At 42.2% G+C, this 15,372-nt stretch overlaps 1 pseudogene; it reads right to left on the bottom strand.

The window, feature by feature from the left end:
* Positions 1-3,769: 3,769 nt before the first annotated feature.
* On the bottom strand, positions 3,770-14,153 carry LOC137163365 (F-box only protein 36-like; annotated as a pseudogene).
* Between the last annotated feature and the right edge of the window lie 1,219 nt (positions 14,154-15,372).

Raw genomic sequence — 15,372 nt, 5'->3', positions numbered from 1 at the left:
AAAAGAGACTGGCATCCTGTTCTGGATTTGAGGGAACTCATCACCTTTATTCATCAGATCTATCTCACAATGGTGAGCTTTTCCTCAGTTATCCCATCTCTAGATCCTCAGAGATGGGATGTAAGGCTGGATGAAGTCCATATACCTTCCAAGCAGGCATCATATCAGTATTCCTTTTCTTCCAGGTATCCTAAAATTGCTAGATTGGTGGAAAATTCTCGATCAGGTATTTTTTCTCCTCCATTTCCCTCAAAGACAATAGTAACAGATGCCTCCAACCTTGGTTGGGGAGCACACCTAGAACAACTTGAGGCCCTGCAGTCTTGAGAGGATACCACATAAATATGTTAGAACTCAGAGTGATATATTGTGTACTATGCATAGCATTTCTACCTTTGATTCAAGGCAGGGCAGTGCAGTGATGATATACAACACCACAGCAATATTATACGTGAACAGACAAAGAGCAGTATCATCCTCTCTATATGAAGAAACAGCTTGTCCGTGGAAGTGGTGTGTCTGTTACCACATCAGCCTGACAGCTGTGTACCTAGCAGGACTAAAGAACACACTAGCAGATTGCCTGAGCAGGGAGTTTTCAGACTACCATGACTGGACTAGAAAGGACTCTATCATTCTGAAAGTTTTTTGAAAATGGGATCAGCATCACGTGGACTTGTTTGCTATAGAAACAAAAAATTACCTACCTTTTTACTTCAGGGGAAGCCTAAGTCCAGGATCCCTCTCAGATACATTCTTCACTGTCTGGATACCGCATTGAATGTATGCATATTTCCCAATTCCTCTGTACTGAGGATTTTAAGGAAATTTAAGGTCAAATAAGAGTCTGTGGGAATGATCCAGATAGCTGCAGGTTGACTCAGCCAATTCTGATATCCAGACCTCATGAGAGTCAATTAAACTTCCAAAACATTACCAGTGAGTCCAGACATAGTCTCCCTGAGCATCTTGCATCTGAACTGACCTCTACATCCCATAGCCTGGCTGTAGGCTGGTTGGCTTCCATGGAGAGAGCTTGTTCTAAGGATGTCCAAAACATTCTCAGACAAAGTAGAAAGGACACTTAAAAAATCACCTATGCAGCAAAGTGGGAAAAATTCTGCCTTTGGGCACAGCAACACAGTATTTCTCCAACAGAATTGGACATTCCTAATATTCTGGACTATATAATGTAACTACAAAGATCAGGGCTTTCTATGTTCTATCAGGGTGTACCTGGCAGTTTTATCAGTGTACCTTCCTTTGATACAGAACCACACAGTGTTTTCACATCATACTGTGGCTAGATTTCTTATAGGCTTCATACATGTATTCCCACCTTCTACCCTCCTGGGATCTCAGTATGGTTCTAGCTTTGTTGATGGGTCTTCCCTGTAAGCACCTGCTGTCAAGTTGCTTATACCATTTCTCCAGAAGACAGTCTGCTTAGTAGCAATCATGTCAGCCCGTAGAATTGGGTAATTTCAACCATTTACAGCAGGCCCTCCATATACTGTTTTTCACAAAGATAAGGTTACCCTTACAGCCCATCTGAAAATTTTTCCTAAGGTGGTGTCAGACCTCCACCTAAATCAGATGGTCCATTGTGATGGGGATTAACCCCACACTGGCAGTGACAGTTAAGGGGAGCCAGAGAGCTTAATTAGCCCATTCTGTGGCACATGGAAGGGAGATGGGCAATTAAGGATTAGACCCTGCTAGTGAGAACCAGATTGGATGGTTCTTATAAAGGAAAGATTGCAGGGTCAATAGGGGAAAACAGAGGAGAGCTGCAGCAGGGAGTTTTTAATCCCAGGACTGGCCCTAAATGGAGAGGGCAACGGGTAAAGGAGTTCCAAGCAGCTGCAAGAGAGGCTGAGAAGCCACTGAGAGCAGGATCCCTCAGCCACAGACTGATGAGAAATTGCCTAGGCAGTTGGACCTCCAGGAAGAGAAGATCACAGGGTGTGGTCCTGAGGAACAGCTTGCAAGAGAAATATAGTAGGAAGTAGACCAGAGAAACAGTAAGGGGTTGAGAGAGATTGGTGCTAACCATGTCATACAGGTCCCTGGCCTAGAACCCAGAAGAGTGAGCACACCTGGGTTCTCCTTCCAAACCTCTCAAGGGTGTTTATCAACTCTTCCAACAAGTGGGCCATACTTGATGAGGCTAGGAACTGTGATCACCTTCATTTAGGGTGACCAGCCACAACCCTTCCCTACCTATGACACATGCCATGTGCTTGAGCTAAATGGAGAAGGTGGTTCAGTGGCTGGCCACACCAGCTCTGTGCCAATTGAGCGCTCTCTCTCACACCCAGGAAGCGATCAGCAGTCCAGATCTGCCTGATTTATGATGCCATGGTTTTTGCATTGGAATGAAACAGATTGCACCAAAATTGCAGACATTTTCAAAAGGAAAGGACACCCCCCAAAGTTTTCTGAAAGGGCTTTAATCTCCTGTCCCACTTCCACCTTTGTTCGAAGGCCACATGTTGAGCATGCGCTTACAGCGTCATTATTGTTTTAATCTAAATACCTACAATAAACAGACAATTTTTTTTCTGATAAATTCTTCCCTTCCACAGCTATAGTTGTCAGAAAGTGTTTTTCTTTAAATGGCAAAATAAACCTAACAGGTTTCCCAATCCCTGATCCACTCCTCTCTGTAGCATATTCTCATGAGAGCTTCCCTCCCTCCCCCGGTAGATCCTTGTTAAAATCTTTGGGAGCATTCCCATTGCTATGCAAAGACGGTGCTGGCTGAACTTGCCTCCCCCTCTGCTCAGACTAGCCAGAAAGAACTGCTGCTTGCCTGTTGCCACGCAACAGGAGTACGCTCATACTGCACTCATACTGCACCCACTGACTGATGCTGAAAATGAGTGTTTTTCTGCCTAGCAACCTGCTGCACTACCCCTAATGAGGCAATCTGGTAACACACAAATAAATGCAGCTGTGCAGCCAGCCTTCATGCAGAGTACAAATTATATGAAAATTTTGATTTCTACCATATTAACATGCCTTGCACAATGACCCAAAATCAACCTTGCAATTTCATTGACTAACATGGAATTGCATGCACTTACATCACAGCTGAATTTATTTCAATCTCCTGTCTTGCCTCATTTGCTGTGAAAGATTATGCCTTGTATTTAATAAGAACTTCCAACATTTTAATGGCCAACAGCCATCTCTGTCTGTTGTACCATTTCTTAACTGAAGACATTACTTAGGGCTCAAGTCATCACTATTTTTATAATGGGTAAGTCCTACAGTACAGTGGTTCTCAACCAGGGGTACATGTACCCCCGGGGGTACTCAGAGGTCTTTCAGGGGGTACATCAACTCATCTAGATCAGTATTTTTTCACCTCGGGGTTGCAGCCCCCAGTGGGGTCACAAAACAGATTTAGGGGGATCGCAAGTGCAGAGCCAGCATTAGGGAATGGCAAGCAGGGCAACTGCCCGGGGACCCACGCCACAGGGGGCCCCAACGAAACTAAATTACATGCTTCAGCCCCGCTACCGGGGCTCAGGCTTCAGACTCGGCTCATAAGTAAAAAACAGGCTCACATATCACACTGAAATGTGAGTACAATATTTATATTCCAATCAATTTATTTTACAATTATATGGTAAACATGAGAAAGTAAGCAATTTCTCAGTACTAGTCTGCTGTGACGCTTTTGTATTTTTATGTCTGATTTTGTAAGCAAGTAGTTTTTAAGTGAGGTGAAACTTGGGGTACACAAGACAAATCAGACTCCTGATAGGGGTACAGTAGAGAACCACTGCTACAGTACATAGTGAACCATAATCAGACTACATGCATCTTAAGAGCTACTTTTGTAAGGCAGAAAGAGGTGGAATGCAAAGGATCATTAAGTAAAGTATGTTCATGGCCTGAAGCGTTTTTAAAGGCACACTGACTAAATTTCAAAAACTTCACACTGGCAACGTCAACAATACAGTTTTCTGATACTGCACCCTAGCATGCCCTAAGTTTTCTACTTAAAAAAAAATGTAAATGATTGCTTCGTTTCTTTATTTTTTCAGAGTCCTTTAAGCATGTTTGAGCTACACCATGGGCTCAGGTTCAGATTCAGCTAAGTAGTGCCCCAAGAATAATCAACAAAACAGTGAAACTGACTATACACAAAAATGCTGTTAAGCACACAAAGAAAACATATCTAAAAAAAGAGAATGGTATAAAAATCACTGATCTTTTTTGAATGAATTACTTGTAATAAGTTGGCTTTTTTTAATTTTAGATGGGGATGTGATTTTCAAATTAATGGTGTCCTTGCAGTTTTATCTTAGAACAGATCTGTGATCTCAAACTTCTAGATAAATTCATATTTACTTCTTATAATTCTCTTTATTGCCACAATAGGCCTTTTAATAACAATAGCAACATAATATGAAGAAAAGGGGTGTGTGATCTGTCAGTCTACTCTGATAATTGGCAAACAGTTTTAAAAGAATGTGGGCTCTCTTTGCAACTGCTTCTGATGACTAAGCTTTTGATTGAAGTTCGTTAGCTTCTTGTAAGTTGGGAACCCCATAATCTTCACATCATGAGTGTGTTCATCTTGTAGCAGTCTAACTTGCTCCCAAATTCTTCATTGCTACATAACTAAAAGATAAATATTTGCAACAGTTATTACACAATATAAACTTCATTAGGCCAAATGCTGATATCATTTAGAACATACTGGTGTAAATCTCAAATCACAGGAGATACTCCAGATTTACAGTAGTGTAAATGCCATCAGAATCTGACTCCCCATAGCTATTTGTGGTGGGTTTTATTTTTGTGGATAGTTGTTTTTCTCTTTTGTTTGTTTTCCTTTACATTATTTTACTGAAGCCAATGGGGGGGAAATTGGTTAAAATTGGCAAGTGGTGTTTGAAGTCCAAAGTGCATGTCCAATGAGATACTGGAGGAAAAGAACTGAAACATCTTGACCCTTTGACCAGCAGGAAAGGTCTCTAGGTAACTGACTTTCAAAGATTTCTGTAGCATGAAATAGGATCTCTGTGGGCAGTAGAAACCTCTCCCACAATTCCCATAGCAAAATGTCAAAGGAAACCATCACTTCTCCTATCAGCCCAATTGCTGCTCTCCAATTTGGCTAAGCAGCTTTCATGGTAAAGTTTAAGTTAATAACCTGAATGGCAAACTGGTTCAAGGCTCCCCATTCGGTTTCCAAAGGGCTATGAGAGGTGGAAAGAACAGACAGGAGAAAGGGTTGATAGGAGAGGTGCTGGGAAAGAATCCAACTACATTTCTAAAAGTAAAAGTCTTAGCCCATTGCTATATCTAGCAAGGTGCCAATAGCTACCCCAGTTTGTGTTTGTACATTTGTTTTCTAGGAGGTTCTTGTAGTGTTGAGTCCAGATACTACAATTCCCAGGATGCACCAGGGGTGAGGAAGAAGAGAAAGGTGAAAGCGGAGAGGGAAATTAAGAATGAGCTTTGTGAAAGAGTGAGGGGAATAAACCTTATCTTTGCTGTTATCAAACTTCCAAGGTCTTCTTCAAAGGGGTTCAGGTACTAAACACATTATAATAGATGAGGGTGGAAAGGAAACAGAAAAAGGTATAGCAGCTTTCATCTTTTCACCATTTTCCTTTTTTCCCCTAAACCCATATATTTTAGGATTAGGATTCAAGTTGTCAGCTCTTGTGAACCAAGGCATGGCTGTGACATCCTAAAGGTTCAACTGGCCAAGCAAAATATGGCTTTAACTATCAGTGTCCATAGCAAGATTCTAATTCCCACTAGAGAAGGTATCCTGATACCCCTGAGGTATTCAAAATCCAGATTTGCATTCTCCTACTTATTTCCATCTCTAGTTACCACAGAAATTAGTGGTGATGGATCCACTGATCACAGTGCCGTGTCATAAAATTATAATGTAAAGCTCCAGCCTTCATAACTTAAGACTCCTTTTGCTTCAGATTCATTGTAACATCAGTAGTAATATCTGAGGAGTACTTAGAAGATTACCTGCTGAAACTTCTTGCAACTGTTTGACAGCTGTCTGATGTCATCTGCATTAAGAAATGACAGGATGTGCATAACCACCTTATCAGGCATTCGGACTAGGAAATCATAACGTCCTTGACACAAATTCAGAGTATATTCCAGCATCTTGTTACCAAAGATATTCTGCACTTCTTCTGTGTAAAAAGAAGAAGAAAATAAATACTAAATAAACTGCAGATAAACAGCGAACTGGAAATGAGTAATTTTAAGCCATGTTCATGAATGCAAGCTCCCCAGTATGACACTGTAGTTAGACTAAATGATCCAGCATCAGGAGCCTGTGTATGCCTCTGTGTTAGGAAGGAAAAGGCTGAGATGTAGTAGAAGGAGTACAGTTAACAGTCGGGGACAAAAGAGACAGAGCAGTTTTTAGAAATGTTATGGGGGAAGAAGCAACAGGATTTGCTGAGAGCCTGGATGTTGGGGGGAAAAGATAGACATGAGTTGCAGAAGGTGAGCATGGGTTATGTGGTGGATAGGACAGCTGTAATTGGAAAGGGAGACTAAAAAAAGCTGTCTGCACCACAGAAGTCTTTGTTCCAATCCCACACAGGCTGAGATGGAGAGCTACTATGGGGATAGTCTGGGGACAGGGCCACAGGATTCCTATTTATATTGATCTGGTAGCCTCAATGCTACTGCATCCACTGGACTGGAGAAGTGACCGTAGGAAGCACCATCGCAGCTCCCTGTTCTGGCCTCTTTGGGGGGTCTGTGGATCATCTCCCCAACCCATGTACACGTCTCCCACATAAAGCCCATTTACTTGAGCTCCAGGTGGATGAAATGGATTATGTGCATACTAGTCCCCGAGCTCCAGGGAAGGGATCAGGGAAGCTAGAGTGACCATCTGGAATTTCCCCTTTTTCACTAGGAGCTTGTTTAACCCCCTTAGATCTAAAAGAGGCCTGAGACCCCCTTTTGCTTTAGAGATCAGGATGTATCGGGAGATTAGACAAAGAGGTTAGCCAAACACCTGTCAGGGATGGTCTAAATCAGTGGTTCTCAACCGGAAGGCTGGGTGGTACGCGCGCCGCTGAATCCGCCGCCGCCGGAAGGGCCCTCCCACCCACCCGTGCGAAACCGTGCCACCGAAAATGGGGAAACGGCGGAAGGGTTTCAGCAGCGGGCATTGTTTCCACCGCGAAACCCCGCTGCCCGTCTCTCCCCGCCGCCGCGCAACCCCGCCGCAAATCCCTCCCGCCGCCGCCGCGCAACCCCGCGGCAAGTCCCCTCCCTTTTTCTTCCCGAGTGGTACTCGGGTCGGGTACAGTCGGGTCAAGTGGTACTTGACCCAACTGTACCTGGCCCGAGTGGTACTCGGGAAGAAAAGGTTGAGAACCGCTGGTCTAAATAATACTTAGTGCTGTCTGAGAACAGAGGACTGGACTAGATGATCTCTCAAGGTCCCTTCCAGTCCTACAAGTCTATGAAAACCCCTTTCTTCTGAACAATGGAGAGATCTCCTCTATAGCTCCTACAAGGGGAAGTGATTGTATTTCTTGCAATAACACAGTCTCATGAGAGAGGTCACTGAAGAGGGGGATGGGATTGAAATAAATTGGAGCGTATATCCCACTTCCCCCATGCTTAGAACCCACCAATCTGCTGTGATGTGGGCCTATGCATGGCAGAAGTGGGACAGGCAGTTTGCAAAAATCAGGAAGAAAAAGATGGCACACTCAGAACTGGTAGTCTGTTCTTGACCAGCCCATCAAAATGAGTTATTGGAGGAGGCTGCCTTGATGAACCAGAAGCTGCAGGGGCAGAGGATAATGGTGGATGTCTTTTGTAACCTCTGCTCTTCTTCCTTGACAGGTCCTGAGCTCAAGAAGCAAACCCCTGAAATCCCTGGGACTGGTGAGGATTTACTTCCACTTTACTGCTGTGGTGTAAATGTCCAGGGACTCTAGGGTTGCTCTAGAGTCCTTGAGACTATGCAGAGTCTTGTCAGTTTTTGCATAGAAGAGTGAAGGCCCTTCAAATGGAAAGTCCTGGACTGTTTGCTGAACCTCTGGAAGGAGGCCAGAAGATTGCAACCATGACAAGTGTCTCATAGTGAGGATGGAGGCCATGCCATGAGCTGCAGCATTTGCAGAGCTGTTCTGGCAACCAACTTGCCTTCCTCAATCAATGTGTGAAAATCCTGTTTCGCATCATCTGAGAGCTTGTCCTTGAACTTTGAAATTGTATCCCACATGGAAAAATCGTAGCACCACAGCAAAGCTTGCTGATTTGTAATACCAAACTGTAACCCACCTGTGGAATAAAGCTTCCTTCCAAGTAAGTCCAGCTTCTTGGCCTCTTTCTTCTTGAGGGTTGATGCCTGGTGTCTCTGTCTCTCTCTTTCACTGGCTGCTGAAACTACCAGGAAGCCTGGAGGGGGAGGATTATATAGATGTTTGAACCCATAAGAGGGGATATAGTACCTCCTCTCCACTCCTTTTGCAGGAGAGCTGGGGGTCTGCCAAAGAACCCCAGTTCCCCTGGTGGACTCTGAAATAGCCTCATTAATAGACAGAGCTACACTAGCCGATGTCACGGATGTCAAGATGTCCACAAGCCTGTGGGACATTTCCTGGACCTCCTCTTGAGGTCCAGGACCAAAGTCATCCACTCCAATTCCTGATGTGTCTTGAAATCATCAGGAGGCAAATAGGATCTGCTATAGTTGCCTCATCAGGGAATGAGGAAGAGGATGCCATTGGTTGTGGGAGCTGATCCAGTTCCCATTCTTCTCAGGGTTGCTTGTAAGAAGGATCCTGAGCCTGCCTGGTGCTGGACTTGGTACCAACGCTAGTGTGTTTGTGACATCGATGGTCCTGACAGCCAGTAGACAGAACCAGCTGAAGGGATATGGGGACGCTCTTGACTGAGGGGGAGACCTCCATGGTTCCAAAAGGGCCAGTGGTATGATGTCAATCCCCAACTATATGTGGCCCAAGGGTCCTTTTGGTATGCCTCCTGTTGATATTGCACTGAAACCAAGGCAGGCAGGTAGTATACTTCTGATGGTGAGAACGGCTAAGCTGGGGCACATGGGAGCCCACTTCAAAATCTGAGAAAGAAGAATCTTCTTCTTGTTACCATTGGTACTCATGAGGCATGTTCAGACTCTGAAGAAAGGGAAGGTGGGGAGATCATCTGCAGCTTTTCCCTAGAGACTATCATCTTAATCGGAACTGTAATGGCCAGATCCACTGGACCTGCATGGTGTGGAGGTCAAGCCACTCATGTTGGTACCTTGGGCGCTGGTGCTGGGTGAGACTCCTGAACTGCCAGTGACGGCACTACTGAGAGGCTCAATAACTCTCTTGCAGCCTCAGCTGCCTCAGGATTAGATGGTATCAAGAAAGTGCTCTGCGGGATCAGGGTGTGAGGCGATCCCGATGATGGTACTTCAGAAGTTGTCCTCAACAGGACCATACTGGGATTTGGAATCAACAAACTCCCCTGCTTAGAGGTACGCACTGGAAGTGCCTCCTCTTTGAGCGCACTCCTGAGTCTTTAGATGAACTCAACCTGTTTGCCTTCCTTGATGACCGTAGTACTGAGTCCAATTTACCATGACCCTTCTTTGGTACCAGCAACACCAATCTGCCTCTCCATACCAATAACGTTGGAGGTGCACTATTAAATGACACAGAGGTGCTTGGTACCTGGTAGATGGTTCTGCAAGGTAGATCATTTTGCAAAGTAGATGGTTCTGATGGAGGATGAAGTGCCGATTCCAGCAGAAGATATTTAAGTCTGGCTGCCCTGTCCTTCCTGGAGCAGGGTTTAAAATCCTTCGAGATGCTACATCTGTCACTTATGTGAGCCTCCCACAAGCACTTCAGGTAGCGGGGGTGAGGGTCACTGCTAAGCACTGCCTTCCCACAAGAGTGGCAGGGCTTGAAACCCAGAGAGCGTGACGTACCTCCGGTATCAGGGCAGTTTCACAGACTGGGCACCGGAGCCACACAAACAACTTTTTTTTATAAACTACACTAACTAAACTGAGCTGATTAACTATACAGATTCTAAAAAGGGCACTATTTGCACACTAGACGAAAAGACTTGCAGAAGTAAGAAAGGGACTGGGAGCTCAGTCAACCATCACAAGTCATAGGAAGGAACCAAGGAAGGTCAGGGTCAGATGCTCCGCCATTTATGCCTATGTGCAATGTGTGAGGCTGCAGAAGGTGCTCATGCCTCCCTGATGGGTGCCACTAAGGGAAATCCTCTCTTGACAACTGTGCACTGAAGCACATGCCCACCCCTACAGTGGAATGGACATGTGCACTCACTCAAAGAAGAACTACAATTTTTCTATTAAATAAATGTTTTGTTTGTCTTTACCCCAAGCAGATCTCTAGTGAGCAAACTGTGTGGAGCATATGTGCCAAAAAGAACTGATAACTGGGGCAGGTTTCACACCTTTGGGGGTGTGAATGGGAGTCTACCCCACACAAGGCCTGAAGGGGTAAATTAGGCCAATTAACCTTAGGCTGCTCCCCTCCCCCTCAGTTTAAACAGTAATCAGCTGTTTGAAACATTTAAACAACTGATTACCATTTAAACGTTTAAGCATTTACATCCCTACCCCAGATGAGCCACAAGAAGGCGCCACAGTAGAGCAGCCTCCCTGTAACAGTGGATGAAAAATCAGAGGGGAAAAGCCCAAGTGCCTGGTAGTTAAGAACTTGGGGAGACAGATTTGAGGGAACTTGGAACTGGAACAGGTTGTTGAGGTCACCGTGCAAGGAGTAACTAGGCTGCTAGAAGCTAGGGTTGAGACCTTTATTCTTGTAGGCTGAGTATTGGTGTCAGAACTCTGAGCCATAGCAGCATAGCATTAAGGCATGCAAACAGGGGGCGACAAAACCCCTGACTGGTCTGGGTGATCCTCATAATGTCACACATATCTAATCAACTTTTAAAATAAACTAGTAGAGCTAATGATACTGAAGACAAATCAACATTTACTAGTAATAACCAAATGAAAGTCACCCCGCTGCGCTGCTGATGAAGAAGGGATTATCTACTGCCACAAAAAAGGACTAGAAGAGAATTTTCATGTGGTACAAAATGGGGAGGTATAGGAAAGGATTGATTACTGCATTGTGTCTACAACTTGGGCAAGGTGTAAAGAAATCACAATTGCTAATGACAGATGCTAAACTCACTTTATTGACAGTAATATAATTTACTTAAGAACTGAATGTTCTACCCCCAGGAAAATTTCAATGAAAGATAATCCACTAAAATAAAATTAACTACCAAGGAAAGAATAATTTAGGACTAGGGCAAGCTTCCATAATAATTAAAAGTGGAATAACAAATGTGAATTGCCCAGGTATGTCAAATGAAAGATATATAGTTTTCTTCAGCAGAATGAACACAGGGCACTTCCTTTTCTTAGAATACTATGCTACAATAGAAATACCATAGACCATTGCAAACTGGAAGCTTTTCAGTTTCTTATATAAACACCAGATACCTAATAAGAAAACACTTTGAAATGTAAGTATTATATTTGTCACAAAAGGCATGAAGGTTTTCAATGTGTGTTTAAGACACTTAACAATGATGAATGTATTTTTCCATAGCTACTGTACCATATGGGGTTTATGTTTATTGCCCTATTCATTACAAACGCTACCATGTAACAAAAACAAGTAAGTGATTCTAGAGTAACTGACTGATCCAAAAAGGGATTGAAATAAATTAAAATAGTCATATGAAGTGACTATATTTATATGTAGTGCACACCACTACATTTATCTCTGTTACTGTCAAGCTTCTCACTATGAGAAAAATGTAATCTCTTAATATAGATAATTATATTGCTTCTACAGGGGCACAAAGGATAAATCCTCATCTGTAAATGATGTCCAAGGATCTTCTATATAATGCACATTGTTGTGGGGGAAAAGAGACAGACATGTGATAGCTATTTTATAGATTGGAATTCTCATAGATTAGAATCTATGAAATAGGATAAAATGATTTCAGGAATGAGGTGTGGATTTGAGGATAATGTTTTTTAATGAGGTACAAAGAAGGTTATGTAACCCCAAACCAGCAGAGAGTATAAGACGTGTATATATATATCACAGAGGAGAGGGACAATATTTATGATACTGTTTATTCTTTGTTTGCTAACTCAATACTTGCTGTGTAACTGTTCATTCAGCAAAAAATCATTGTGAAGTTTCCTCACTTCCTTTGGGAAAATATTTTCTTGACTGGGCCGAAAGGAAATCCTCCATGACCTCCAGATCACCTATAGCAACCAGCATCAAGAAGAATGAGTGTGGATAAAGAGACTAAATTCAATTTAGTTTAGCCAAAAATAAATTCAAACAAAAAACAACTATGCAGTGGCTGAGGTCTTTGATCTCACGTTGCACAACCCATTAGTAATGTTCAAGAAAAGATACAAATTTAGAATTAGATTCACAAAGAAGCTTTTCATCAGTGCTTACAAAAATGATCATAAAGTGTATCGCTCTTCCAATACTGTTTTTGGCCATCATAAAACTGTAGATATATGCATCAAATATACACACTCATTTGTAAATCAGTGTAAAACAAAACCACACAGCCTGTCTGAAATTATCTACAGAATTTTGTTTGTCTTGTTTTTTAATTCACCAGCCTAAAGAACTTAAGAGTCAGCATCACCTACAGTCTTGCACTTGTTTGTCTATTCATTAACATTATTTTTTTCAATTATGACAAGATTTGTTAAGCACAACTCTATATCACTCATGGAAACAAAGAGAAAGGACCTAGGACATTACTATATGAAAGAAGACATAGCACGGTGGACTGCATGAATCTCCTAACATTCTTCTGAGGAGGCCATAGATTGACATTTCCAGATATAAAGAAGGAAAAATTCTCTGTCAGTACTAAATCTTACTTCATTGAGTGCACAGAGAAATCCAAAGGCCCTTCATTGTACTCTTACAGTGAGTTTAAGCTTGATTCTTTGAAAATGTATCCCTGACTGCTGAAAAAATTCCCTCTATGTCCCCTTAAAACAGTTTTCTGGAAGATATGATAGATAAATGTTAGTTTATCAAGAAATCCTCTCTCATATTACAAGATGATCAGAAAAAAATTAAACATTTTTGGAACTTTTTTTTGAGTCAAAATGTCAATTTTGTTAGAATTTCCAGCTAGCCTATTTGAGAGACAGTGGAATTAAAGGTGTTTTTTCCCTATTGTTACTTGGGGTCCCAGAATGGAAAAAGGTGAGAACTATTGGGCTAGACATTTTCAAAATATAGGGTAAAAATTTCAAGAGTGCCTAAATCACACTTAGAAAAGTGACTTAGGCATTTAGAAGCTGAAGTCCTATTGACTTTGTATAAGAGTCCAGCTCCGCTGCCTAAGTCACTTTTGAGAATAGGGCTTAGACACCTGAATAATAGATGCTTTTGAAAATGTTATCCATATACTACAAGGCATACAACATGTGAAAAACAGCCATGTTTGCACTTCTGTTGGAACCTCAGCTTTTGCATTTCTTGGATAAGTGATTTTAACTCTGCTAGCTTACTGTCATATTAAGACAGTTTTTTGCATGTATTGCTATGATAATGTAATTAGGTTGCCTTTGAACTATCAAAACTAACAAAGCAAGGAGTGGAAGTATCACTATCAACAGCACAGTGAATGTATCAGATAACTTACTGCAAGTCTGAAAGAGAAATTCAAATTTACTTTGTTTTTTGTGTTAGGCATCTTGTTTAGCAATGCATTAAAGATCAGTCAATATAAATGATAGGACTAAACTTATTCCACATAAGACATCTTATGTCATTACTATGAAGCAAAAGATGGTTGGAAACGTGTGATGTTGTATATGTTTTGAATACAAAGAGTAACATTTTAAAAAACACAATTATGAGATGATTTTTTTACAAACGTAACTGAACATCAGTAAACACTTTTTACCTCAGTTTTGGTGATGGTAAAGTGGTGGAAGTCTTTGCTGGGAGAAGGAGCCTGACTATGGATCTCATAAAGCTTATCCTGCAGGAGGGAAGTCATGCTGGCTTTTCCTCATTGCCTGAAGACTGCAAGACAGATCACAACCTTGCTAGATTCTTTCTATCGACTCTGGGCAGTGAGTAGTTGAACTCCGCTCACTCTGTGTTGTCTTATAATAACAAGCATGATCAGCGTCACATTCCTGAGGCCAGCCTACTTGATGGGAAGCCTAAGTGCTGGGCAAATCCCTCTTCTGGTGTACAGTGTTCACAGCACTGACTGTCACTCATGAGCTGTCAGAAAATCATTAGAGTGCTCTATTAGAAATGAAAATTAAATAATTGCACAGACAATGTCCACCCTTCGCCACATATGTTAGTTAGTTTGTATTCATGGCAAGCTTTCTTGCTATTGAGGTCCAAAACTAATCCCATAGAATATTCACATGCATGAGAGAGATAAAATAAGACTTTCAAGATAGGAAAAAGAAAAAATTGGGAGAAGGAGATGGTTTTAAGCCTGATATAAGGACCACATGATCAGATTTGTATCCAGACAACTAAGTCCCTGGTCCTGCAACTGATATTGAGATCTGCCCACACAGATCCACTTTCAGGATCACAGCTTTAATCACCTGTAGATGAGATGTAGAACTTCCTACGGAAAGTGATTTGGACCAGGAACCGTCATTCACTTCATTTTTAACCTGCTAATAGAAAGATAGGTGTAGCAGAATCTACTACTTGAAGCCTAATAATCTGAGCTGAGAATGGCAGCCAGAAGATGCCAGTTGTGGCTTCCTGATTCAGGGCTGTCCAGCCTGGCATAAGGTCCCTTTATGCCAGCATAGGACTGGGCATAGAAGAGCTCAGCTCTGCTATGCTTCTCATCCCCCCATCCTGATCTGGCATACTCTCAGGCAATTCCCTCTGGAAAGAGGGAATTCTCTGCTGTGAGTGTACAAGTTCACCATGCTGAATCAAAGAATCTGGTCCCAAAAATCTACATGGGAACAGATACTTATATGTAAAGCTTTCATATTCTTAATTTTTTTTCTAATATATTTTGTTTTGTTCAACACCCTTTTAATTTTGCAATAATGCATTTTATAGAGTGTGAGCAAAAAAAGCATTAATACAAAATTAAAAGTTATGTTTGTTATATTCTGGCTCCAGAAACACATTTTGAGCCAGATGCTTGAGAACGTGGCTGTAAGGCATGGTGTCTCCTAATCTAAAGCATGGTAAGAACCTTTGTGTGACAAACGGGAGCCGGGGGGGAGTTCATGTCCTTAATCTTTTGTCCTAAAAAACTTATTAATTATCTGGTCTA

This window comes from Emydura macquarii, unplaced genomic scaffold (genome assembly GCF_026122565.2).
Source record: "Emydura macquarii macquarii isolate MOO-44397 ecotype Brisbane River unplaced genomic scaffold, CSIRO-AGI_Emac_v2 contig_2531, whole genome shotgun sequence".
In the NCBI taxonomy this organism is placed as follows: domain Eukaryota; kingdom Metazoa; phylum Chordata; order Testudines; family Chelidae; genus Emydura; species Emydura macquarii.
Note: the sequence above shows the minus strand (reverse complement) of the source record. Positions and strands in the feature narration are given on the sequence as shown.